At 38.2% G+C, this 12,702-nt stretch overlaps 1 long non-coding RNA gene across 1 annotated transcript in view; it reads left to right on the plus strand.

Annotated features, from left to right (window-relative positions):
* Window positions 1–944: 944 nt before the first annotated feature.
* The window catches only part of LOC134470808 (uncharacterized), a 32,401-nt gene continuing 20,643 nt past the window's right edge, over window positions 945–12,702 (plus strand). Inside the window, exons 1-2 of the long non-coding RNA XR_010039971.1 lie at window positions 945–1,027; window positions 1,977–2,167. This is a non-coding gene — a long non-coding RNA (uncharacterized LOC134470808). The remainder of the gene's footprint in view (window positions 1,028–1,976; window positions 2,168–12,702) is intronic.

Raw genomic sequence — 12,702 nt, forward strand, 5'->3', positions numbered from 1 at the left:
CTAGAGAACTCTAAAAACCCATCAGAGGCCAAGGACCTAGACGTGTCCTGTTACACTGGGCAAATCACTTCAGGAGTACAGGCAATCTTTGCTCTTGTCCACGGACTGTCACCTGCTCAGAATCCGCTACAGAGCGAATTAACTTAACCTCAAACTCATCTATATGATGAGAATAACAACAGTATCCAATGTATACAGTTATTTCAAGAGTTAAATTAAATCATAGCTGTAGAACATAATTCTTCCACTCAAGCCATGTGAAGAACTCCATCAGTGAGCACTAAGCATAACTAATAATATCTTCAATATTGAATATATACTCACCTGAGAGAGCTGCCGTTATTCAGCTTCAGAATGATCAAATTTTTGTTTCCCCCAATCCAAAACTGACTCAGAAAGCAATGTGTTAAGAGAGCCACCTATCGGATGAGTGGTGTTAGGCAAAACTCTTAAAACTTGCTAAGCCTACGGCTTTTTCATGTGTAATTTAGGGATAAATAGTAGCATTTGCTCATATAGTTACCATGAAGTTTAAATGAGATGAGACTTATAACTTACCTGCCCATCAAGTGTCCAGCTCCCAGTCAATAATTCCTGGAGGTTTTGACTCCTCAAAGCAGGGTCACCACCGAGTGGTTTAAGAAAGTAACTCCAGGCTCTCTAGGGTATAAAAGTAAAAAATATGATCCCAAAGGATGATAGTAAGGGACGACTGATCCCACAGTGAGCTTAGGAATCATCCCTAGGTCTGTTTCAATGCATTCAATGACCTGTGACAACCCTGATTTCTCAGCATGTTTGGGGATTCTTTTGACCTTAACTAGCTGGACGCTGGGTTGAACTACTTGGCACCTGGATTTGGTTTATGCTTGTGTCTATCAGTGCAGGCTACTTTAACAGAACACCACTGACCTTGTGGCTTAAACAACAAGCCTTTATTTCTCACAGGTTTGAAAGCTAAATTTCAAGATCACGAGTCCAGCATGTCAGACTCTGAATGAAGACCTTCTCCCCTGTGATGTCCTTGGTGAGTGCAATGATGAGGGGCCACACACTGCGATGGGGAAACAGCTGAGAACAAAGCAGACAAACATCCCCACTCTCCTGGACCTTAATTCCAAAGCAGAGAAATAGATAATAAAGAATATAAGTAATTGAAATGCATAGTGTATTTGTGATAAGTGCTGAGAAACAATAAATCAGGGAAATGAGATGACGTTTAGATGTAGACCAAAGGTGGCAAGGGGGCCTGATCACACAGACATTTGGGAGAAGAACATTGCAGGTGAAGGACAGAGAAAGTGCAAGTCCCTAAGGCGGGACCATGGCATGGTTCAGGGACAACGAAGAAGCCAGTGTGGCTGGGATAGGTGAGTCAGGGGGATGTAGGAGATGAGGTGAAAGAGACATGGGATAGACTGGAAGGTGAGAGTCTAGGGGCCCTCTGAGTTGGAACCACTTGAAGATGTTGATGAACAGAGGAGTGATTGTGGTAAGCAGCATCACTCTGGCTGCTGTGTGGAGAACTGATTAAAGGAAGTAAGAATGGGGAGGGGCAGAAGCATGGAGTCCATTTAGGAAGCAAAAAAATGATGGTGGCTTGGGCCAGGGGAATTACAGTGAAGCTCTAAAGTGGTAGGAATAAGAAAATGGTTTTGTCTGATAATGAGTCCTACCGAGGAGTCAGCACTTATTACCAATGCAGTTAATTGCATATTTATTCCCTACCCATCTTATCAGACAGTCTGCTGTCAGAAACCATGCTGTTTCTTTGATTCTGAATCCTAGTCCTCAGAACAGTGGCTGAAAGCAAGTGGCCACTCAAAGGATGGGTGGATGCGTGGGCAGGTGAATGAACAGATTGATTGCATAAGTGGACAGATGGCTACATGGACGAATTCATGGATTCATGGGTGCATAGAGAGATGACTGAAGGCCAGCTATGTCATTCCCTTTTCCTCTTGTTCAAACTACAGAGTGATGAGTGGCTGATTTAGGGCAATTCAGAGAGATGCCCACCTAGCTAAGGATGCTCCAGTGATGCCCCACCCTAAAAGAAAAACTAATGTTAGGACACAGCTATAGCTGAAGCCCTAAGGAGGAGAGGAATCGCCTTAGATTCCCGAGGGAAACAACTGGAACCTTCCTTTTCATCTGTCATATCAAGGTGAGTGACATAAAACTGGGGTTTGGACACAGGAATTTTCAGTTTATGTGAAAATTTGCCAAATTGGGGGATGGTGTGTGGTTCTTTTGATGAGAACTTCTTATCTAACCAGGCATAAGGAGTAATCTGGGATCATGTCTGTCCCACATAGTATGTATTCACAGAAGCCCATGGAGGGAGTCTGCCAGCCGAGAGTATATTCCTAAAAAGACTATTGTCTGGGTAACACTGACGTGGGTATTTTATCTAAGAACTTGTCCAAGGCCATGTCTCTCCTCACTGATCCAGTAAGACCTTTCCCTGGTCCAGCATCCACCCTCCCAGGGTACACCTGGCCCTTCCCATACTGTCCTCCCAGTTGGGCCCACCTATGGCCACAAGGACACTGGAGACAAAAAGTTTATTAAAAAAACATAACCTAGTCTTGATTACCTCGGCAGACAATGTTTCAGGAGAGGTTACTCATTCACATCTTAGTCTGGATTCAGTCTGGCCACAAAAGCTTCTGCTATACCACATGGTCGTTAGCAATACGAAATCAATAGACAGACCATACCAGCTCCAGGAATGCAAAACAGACACAGACACAGTGCCAGTTAAGCTGTTGTAGTGGTTAGGAGCTCCCTAGGGAAAACTGAAGATAACTGCATACCAAGCAAGTGCGTATGTCTATGAGGGCTTTCGATCTCTCTTGCCCTCTCTGACTCTTCCTCTTTGTCTTTCTTTGTCTCTGTCTCTCTCTGTGTTATATACACTCCCCCACACACCCTTGCTTTTATAAATAGCATTGGCAAGAATGCACAGTGATAATGATATCTGAGATAGTTAGCAGGGGAGTCTGCACAAGAAAGAAACAAAAAGCATAACTAAAACAAAAGTTAAGGGAGTTACTTTTAAGATGGAACAATAAAAGGGATATAATGCTTGTTCATCATATTTTTTAAAAAAAATAAATTATTCTTTTTTTGGTGGGGGGCTACTGATGCTTGCCAGGCAGGTGCTTATGCTGCTGAGCTAAATCCTCAGCCCCCCAAAAAGGTAGCATTATACAGAATTTTTTAAAAAAGGAAAAATTAACACTAAGAAATCGCTAATTGATATCTTACATATTGTCATCTTAGAAATAGTTGTTCAAGTTACAAAATCAAAGCATAAAAAGATGATATATACTCAAACATTGACAGTGCAAACCATGCCTTTTTTCCTATTTTTTTCTTTCTTTAAATAAACACTCACTTTCAAGCAGAGAAGTAAACCCATATATTTAAGTTTGACTATGTAAAAAATTTAAAATATCATAGAAATATACAAAGAAATTTGCAAATGGGTAAATATTTTCATTCTAAAAAATTATGAATATACTATTACCAAATATGTTCATCTTGTATGATTAAGAGAAATGAAGTAAAACAACATGGGACTTGCTTCTCTAATAATTTAATAGACGACATCCTAGGAAAACACCTCACATAAAAAATGTAGAAATCTTTCCAGCATCCAAATAACAGAAATCTCTAAATATCAAAATATGAAGTGGGGCCTGAAAAACAAATGGAGGTATTAGTTGGCACTGAAGATATAGCAGGCTTAGGACTGTTTGAAAATCTCAGCAATCCAGAAATTTTACACTTTTGCAGATTTAACAAGTCACATGAGGACAAATGACCAAAGTCTTAGACTTACCCATGTTGGGGAAATACCACATAAGGCCAAGGCCCTCAAAGCACTATTCCCTTGCTGAAAGGTTGACAAGAAAATAATTTACCCAATGTCAAAGAAACCTGTTGGGTTTTCTCTGGAATCTGAAAGGGGAAAAGTTTCCCCAAGAATTCATAATGGAAGAGTTCTTCTCATGTGGATTTGGGGTTTAAACACCCTGAATAATTTGGAAAATCACATGTTGAAAAAGCAGTACAGTAAATTCAAGTTGGTAACATCTCAGAGTACCTACAGAATGAAAATACAAAGTCTCTATAGGAGTAGCCACCCTCTACCCATACCTGCTGGAATTCCAAAGACAACACCCTTATAAACATGTGTTTACCTGCCCAATATAAAAAGTCTTGTAAATAAATAAGCCACCATGAGTGGATATAAGGAGAAACAATAAATAGCACAATTAGATCCCCAAGGACTTCATAATATAGAATTATCAAATTCAAAATACAAAGTATGTATTTTTAAAAGGAGACAAATCAGAATACTATGCAAAAACAGCGAGGCAAGAGTGAAAAATAAAAGTATATTATTTTTAGAAATAAAAATGTAATGCAAAATAAAATCTTAGGCCAAGAGAGTAACTCAGTAGTAGAGTACATGCTTCATATGGTTGAGACCCTGAGTTCATTTCCCAGCACCAAAAAATAGGCTACCCAGAAGATTACACAAAGATAAAGAAAAATAAAATTATGAATAATTATGAAATATTAATTCTAGAACATATATCCAATCATATTTCCAAAAACAGAATGAAAAAGTCCTTGAGAATTCAATAACTGAAGATTTTCCAAAACCAACAAAGAAATTAATTCTCACACTTAGAAAACACACAAATCCAATTTGTTAAAAATAAAACAAAACAATAAACTCACACCTGTGCATAACTCATGAAACAGAAGAATTCTCAGACTATTCTTCCCTGCCAAGGAAAAATATATTAAAAACAGAAAGCAGAAAACTTCTGATTAATTACAAAGATGAAGTCTTCAAAGTCCTGAAGGAAGGTAACTGTCAACTTAGGGTTGTGTTACCTAGCTAAACTACCATTCCCCACAAGTCAAACAGGCCACTTTGAAAAATAAAATACTCTTTCCACGGAGGAACTAGAAAAAGGAAGTATTTCAGGAAAAAAAAGTAAGTCTCTTAAGTAAGGAATAAAATATACAAACTGATGTAGATACAATCAGGTTTGTAATAAAATATACAAACTGATGTAGATACAATCAGGTTTGTAGATTTGTTGGTCTCATGTAAATTAGACTCACAGCTGCAATAAGTCATCTCAAACTTACCCTAAAGTAAATATAGACAAGTGTTTCTACTGAAGATGCTAAGTGGATTAGAAGCTCTCCCTGATGTATTCTGGTCCAGAAAAAATCTTGCCATTAGAACTTTTGAAAGAAGTTTTTCTGATCGATTGGCCACAGTTTCTTCCATGACCCTCAAAGTCCTCTCCCTTTTCAGCTTTATCTTCTGTCAAAGCTGCAGAGCTGTTAATTTTCCACATAAACTTCAAAAATCCATACATCATCTGCTACTCAATTGAAAATTCTGGATAAATCAGCTTGATGCCTCAAGTGAGTAGCTATTGAGTTTAAGTTACTTATTTTGTATCAGCTGTGAAGTTTTCATTTCCTCAGGAAGACATCTTCTAAGAGAGAAATAAGGTCATTGGCAGCTTTATTAATGTTTCCATTGGTCTTTTGAGTATTTGGATAGAATAGTCTCAGATGTAAGAATTTGAGATTTTTTTCAGATATTAAGTCATCTAAAAATTCTGTATCTTTATTTCACTATAAGAACCATGAATTTACATTGTAGAAAATAGGAAGAAAACTTTACGCTCATGTGACAAGGACATGGTTTTATTATATTGTACTAAGATTTACTACCACGAACCTGATGAGACAAGTAACTTGTACTTAAATGCAATAATGAAAAGTACTCAGTGTCAATCTTATAAAACTGGAAATTACTGTCTTTAGTAGTCACTTTCCAGATTCATCTGATCAGTAATAAGTGACCGTTTAACATTTTTAGTATTTGTATATATTTTGCTGCTAACTCAACCTGGAAGACTCATGGGGAGGCAATGCTGTCAAAGTAAAAAGTTTTCTGTAAACATGACTGAAGGTACCTGAATCCAGGAAAACCATAGCATGTACAAACTAATAAAGGTAATGAATAGCCTGTGGATATTGCTACTACATCAATGTTAGGAGGAAAGGCAGACACAAAACTGGAGAAACAGGGAGAGGTCAACTCACAAAGACTGCCTTGCTGAAAATTTTGGAGCTCTATTTTATAATTATATTTCAACCCAAAGAATTCTAATGTAGGAAGCAGCGTAAAACACTTTATGTCAATAAATATGAACTATTCCAATGCAATACACAAAGGTAAATTTATAGCTTCAGATAATACTAATAAAGAGAAGGAAAAGCATTTACACTTAAAGTTTTGAAAGTGAAAGAGGTAATATTTTTAAAGGAAATATTAGGGTCCCAAATTTCATTTTTAATGGTTTGTGTCTAGGTGGCCCCCCAAGCCTCATGCAATCATGGAGGCAGCTGAATCTAGATTTGTGATTGGTTTGTTGTCTAGCACTGATTCACAGTGTGAGTCCTGCACCCACCAAAGACAGAGCTGGCATACAATATAAGGGAAGGAAGAAGCTGTGTTTTTCTCTCATTTTCCCTGTTCGCTCTTGCTTTTTGTGGTTGCCATGAACAACTACCCCTGTGCCATGCCACCCTGCCTTACAGCCAGCTGAGTATGGACTGACACCTCCAAAAACTGTAAGATAAACAAATCTTTCCTTCCCTAATTTTAGATGTCAGGTATTTTATCTCAGCAATGAGAAAAAAGTAACCAAGACAATTTTATAGATCATAGTTTATATTTATCTCTCTCCTAAAATGTTTCCACCCCTATATAAGTGAGATGGCATACATCTGTAATCCCAAAATCCTGGGAGGCTAAAGCAGGAAAATCACATGTTCAAGCCCAGCCTAAGAAACTTAGAAAGTTAGTAAGAGTCTGGCCCCAAAATAAAAAAATACAAAAAGACTGGAGGTGCAGCTCAGTGCTAAGGCCCTGGATTCAGTCCCCTCTACTGAAAAAAAAAAATGCTCCTGTGGTGTTTTTGTTCTTGCCATGTCCAAACTTACTCATTCCTCAAGACCCAAATCAAACATGTTTTGTGAAATGTGTCCTGTCTTGCTCCATCCTAACATTGTACCTTGCACAGAATATTCCAGTTTTGCCATTATTTTTATGTGTCTGTCATCACCACTAGACTGTGACACATGCTTTGTATTTATTGAGCGAATGAATTTCCTTATGGCTCTGGATTTAGAGAGGAAGTTATGCAATACATATAGACTATCTGATAACTAGGTCATCAAGTCTTGCATTAATATTCTGGATCAAAGGAGAAATGTAACTCACAAAACATAAGTGCCCACAGGATATACTTTCTAATGAACTAGGAGGATGTGCATTACAAAGTAAGGACCTACACTCCAGCAATATCATTATATCAATATCCCTGTAGGACTTGGGGTCAAAGATATGTGGTATTGAAGTCATGCAAAATTGAGCCCTGAGACTGCAAGAAACCCTAAAGGGCTCTGAGATCTTGTAAAATCCATGGCCCTCAAGACATTGATTGAGAAGGACACTTACTGGGGTTGATGACCTCTCTATTCGGATTTGGCTGTCTACTCTCTCAGTCTCTCATTAACCTGTAGGACATTTTTTAAACCTTGATCATTATTGTCTTATTAGCATATCATTAATTTCTTTGTAACACAGGGGTCACAGACACCACTGTGACACAATAATGTAGGAAATGAAATCTTTCACATTTCTAAGCAAAATCGAAGTGATATATCACAAAAACTAGTTCAGTAATAACAGAACAAGAATGATCCTTGCATTAAAAATGCCATTTTGCAGAGTAAGAAAGAAAAAGTGAAAAATTTCATGTAAAGACTCTGCATAAAAAAGCAAAGAGAAAAGGCAAATTTATAATGACAGAAAGTGGATAAGTAGTAGCCTAGGGCTGGGGATAAGAAAGAAAATTAAATGAAAATTGGGTCAAAGAATCTTATTGGCTGTGGTCCTAACATTCTAGGAGACTGAGGCAGGAGAATCACAAGTCCCAGCCCAGCTTGGGCAATTGTGCAATTTAGTGAAATCATGTAGGGGTGAGGATATATTTGGTGTAAAGGCCTTAAATTCAATACTCAGCACTGCCAAAAAATATCCTATTGGGTGATAGAAAAGTTTCAAAACTAGACTATAGGGATAAATGCAAAACTCTCTGAACTTACTAAAAATCACTTTAAAAGATAAATTTTGCATATAATACATAGACGGTTTCAATAATACATTAAGAATTTTTATGTTTTAAAAACATGGCTGGCTTATTAAGACAGGAACAATGTTTTGGTCAGATGCCACTTAGAGCCTCTGGACCAACAACATTAATAATGAAGGAAACTGGGGTCAAGAAAGATTTAAGAATGAGTTTAAAACAGGATATTCACTGATACATAAGTGTTTCACTTTTCATTATAGAAAGTAAGGGCTCATACACAGTAATACAAATTCCCTGTTACCCAGAATGCATCGTAATTTTATTTCACCTAAAATGACACTGATCAACTCCCACCCCACGCTAGCTTGTTAATCACTATTTTTTTAGTTTTATTGTTATGAAAAGTGTCAAATGTACACTAAAGTAGATAAATAATATAATACATTCCCATAAGCTACCTCCCAGCTTCAACAATTATTAATCCATGGCTGGTCTTATTCGTTCTATATTTTTCACACTTCCTCCATTCCTGTATTATTTACAAATATATCTGAGATGCTATATCATTTTTTTTTTGTATCAGAGATTGAACTCATGACCTTGCAATTGCCAGACAGATGCTTGTGCCACTGAGCTAAATCCCCAGCCCTGACCATACCATTTCATCTGCAAACATTTCATTCAGTACAGGCCAAGCATCCCTTTATCTTAAATGTTTGGGGCTAGAAGTATTTCTGACTTCAGAGTGCTTCAGATTTTAGAATCTTTGCATGGACTTTACCAGTTGAGCATTCCTAATCAGGAAATCTAAACTTGAAAATAAATCCTTCAAATTCTATACATTTGAGACTTCAAAAGTTTCAAAATTGATCATTTCATATTTTGGATTTTCAGATTAAATATACTCAACCTGTGTACAAAAAGTGATAACTTTATTCCTTCAATACAGCCATAATGTCATTATCATACCCCAACAAAATTAATATTTTCCTAGTATCTCTATGAAAATACCCAGTGTTCAAATTTCCAATTCTGTCATAAGTGATCAAAAATATGAATTTTAAGAGCTTGTTTATTTGAACCAGGGTCCAAGAGTGTCCACCCTCTGCTCTGTGTTGGGTTGTCGCCCACATTTCTTTAATCTGTAGGCCTTCTTCCTCATCCATTCCTTTTTTCTTGTTTCTTTGGTAAAAAAATCAGATCATTTGTAAACTTTTTCATGGTCTAGATTTGGTAGCACTGTTTTTAGTAACAAAACAATGAAACCAGTAGATGCTGCTGTCCATCAAAGGAGGTTGGGTAGATAAATGAAGATACAGCCATGCAACAGAGTTCATAAAAACTCTGTGATTAATTTATGTCAGGCAGAAAGTTTCAGCAAATATGTACAATATTAAATATATACTTTATGACAGATTCTATTCTAGGCACTAACAGTGTCGCAGTAAGCAAAACAATATCCTTGGCTTCTTAAAGTCTGCATTTTAATGGAGGGCAACAGACAATAAGCACGTAAATAATTAAAATTCAAGGAATGTTAACTGGTGCCACCTGTGATGGAGAATGATCCAACAGTAAAAGGAAATAAGGCATCTGAAGAGGTGGGGAAAGGAAAGTTGATGTAGTAAATGAAATGATCACAGAAGGATGTAAAGATAAAATGACGTTTTAGAAAATATCTGAAAGAGGTGACAAGCTAGCAAATTACGGAAATAAAAGGTAAGACAATACGGTGGAAACAACCAGTGCAAAGGTTCTGGGCTGAGAGTCTGCCTGGTGTGTTCAAGGAACAGCAAGACAGCCACTGTGGCTGGAGAGAGAGAAGGGGAGAGGAGAGGAAGGTGTGGTTCAAGAGGGAACCAGGTCCGGATCGCACAGGTCCTTTCAAGCACAAGGGCACTGACTTTCACACTGGGCAAAATGAAGCCATGGAGAGTTTTGAGCTGAGCAGTAATATATGATCTAATAACACAATGTGTATAAACAAAGTTGCTAAACTTCTTGTGTGGCTTGATTCCATTTTTGCTTGGTACAAAATCTGATATTTGGGGAAAGAAGTTGGACTTTGACTATTTTGCCATCAAATCTCTAGTATTGTCCAGGACATCATATGCTCAATGACCAAATTACCTTGTGATCACCAACAAGGAAACCACTGCAGAGGCCTGTGTGCCTCTCCACTAGAGCTTGGGACAAACCACCTTGGGTGGAGGAAGTTTATTAGGAAGAAGTTTCCCACACGACACTGTTCTACGATGAGATCACAACTTCCTGTACTCTAGCTGGGATGTTAGCAATTGATCTGTCCCTCAAAGTGCTCCTAAAGCAGGTACCTGAATACTACAGCCAACAGACCAAACCCTGCTCATCTCTGTTTTGGCAAATAAAGTTTTATTGGCACATTTCACACCCCTTTGTTTATATATTGTCTATAACTGCTTTTATGCTCCAGTATAAAGTGGGATGTGCTTGGATACCCCATGAGACAGACTATAGGACCTAAAAACCTGAAGGACTGTATTTACTATCTGGCCTTCTACTAAGATTCTACTGAGAAGTAAGATTTCAATATATGTATTTTGAGGGGACACAACTCAACCCATGACAAAGAGTCTCCCAAATAAGATATACCTATTTCCTAATGGCATTTCCAGTATTATCAGATCTGTGCCTCTTACCACTAGGATCCCCCTACCTGTGGACCCAGAGATATCCTAAGAGATGCCCCAAGGGACACACTGAACATAATTAGCCTGGCCTGCCCTGGGACACTTAGCATCTTCCAAATCACCCTAGTTGTTCATCTTCATAACCTGGCTGAACTCCAGTTTAGGTAGTTGTTCCATTTATTAATGCTAGATCTAGTGAGTTTGTTGGTTCAAAAAATAAACCATGGAGCCCCCAAGTAAACCATCCATATATTCAACATACACTGAATGTCATAAATCATAACACTCTAAAAAATAGAAATATGACAAAACCATCCTGGGACACAGTGTATATGAGATTGGCTTAAGCTACATCTTGATACAGACAGCCAGTCATTAAGACAGTGGGAAGAATGTTGGGATTGTCTAGTGACTTTTTTTTTTTGTCTTTTTCCTTTTTATCAGTACCAGGGATTGAACTCACAACTGCCTGCTTGCAAGGCAGGCGCTTATGCCGCTGAGCTAAATCCCCAGCCCCTGTCTAGTGACTTATTAAACACTGCTCACATGCATGCTCCCTGCAGTTTCCTGGGGACATCTACACTCTGGTTCCAATACTATAGGAAGTATTAATAAAATTTCCAAGGTTTTGTGATTTGTTCTGTTGCCTGATTTTTCTGTGTTTAACCCAAGAGTTCAAAGGCATGCAGTCATACAATTCCATCACAGCCCAAGAAAATCATTTCCTCTCTCCATTCCAACTGCTCCTCCAGTTCCTAAATCAATATGACCTTTTCTTCCATTGCCCCAGCATCTCTCACTGTCTTTATCCTATTGGGGGTAAATCTCCACCAGTTGTGAGTCTGAGACAGGTGCAAGAAATGTAAACCATCCAAGCTGTGTGGATAGTAAGAAACCAGGTTCGATCAGGATCAGTTCAGCCCTAAACTGACCATCTTTACCAAGAGCCTTATGTTGGGCATTCTCTGTACAGTCTGCTAATCATTCCTCAGTGGAAGCACCTATCCAATTTTTAACTAAACAGGATTGTAGCACCAGTTTGAAACCCATTATTTTCTTCATTATTCCTCTCCTAGTTCCTTCTTCCAGCCTGTGTATGCTAGGTATTACATGTTAATGATAAACAGTAAAATACATTAAATTTTCCAGCAAATCTTATTTCATATTGCAAACACATACTAATAAAAAAGAAGAAGAAACAAGGAAAATCACCTCCATTTTTGCATGCTATATGGCAAGAGACCAGATTTGTGTGTTCAGCACTCATTTGTAGTCTGCTTTTCAAGTAGAGAATGACACCCAGCCTAACAGCAAATCTGTAAATGTACTCATTCATAGAGGAGTGCTCGGTTCCTGTGTCTACCTTTCCAGGAGCCTGGCTATGGCTTTCCTCTCTAACCAAAAGAGGGTTTCCATCAACCCTTCTCTGGATTCCACACTGAGAATTTCCCAAATTAAAAAAGACACTGTTAGCTACAATTTCCTCCTGGTAGATGAAGCACAAGCATAATTTACAAAACACATGTAGGATGTTGAGTACTGTAAGGGATCACAAAAATGAAGAATCCTTTACTCCAAGGACTGATATATTGAGAGAGGTGAGCACCCACAAATAAATGATACAAGGCAGATTTTACCGAGTGCCATGTGGGGGTGTGCAGTAGGTGTGATGTGAGCTGTTGAGGTCTTGCATTTGAGACTTCATTTGCCCAACTGCCCAAAACATTTCTGCCCTCTGCTCCATGTGTTTTCCTTCTCCTAAAGCTTCCCTCAGCTTTTAGGTGTGAGTTTAGAGAACAGCTTTGTAAGGATCATCTCAATTA

This window comes from Cavia porcellus, unplaced genomic scaffold (genome assembly GCF_034190915.1).
Source record: "Cavia porcellus strain 051 isolate PalLab524CR breed Dunkin Hartley unplaced genomic scaffold, mCavPor4.1 scaffold_16, whole genome shotgun sequence".
Classification (NCBI taxonomy): Eukaryota; Metazoa; Chordata; class Mammalia; order Rodentia; family Caviidae; genus Cavia; species Cavia porcellus.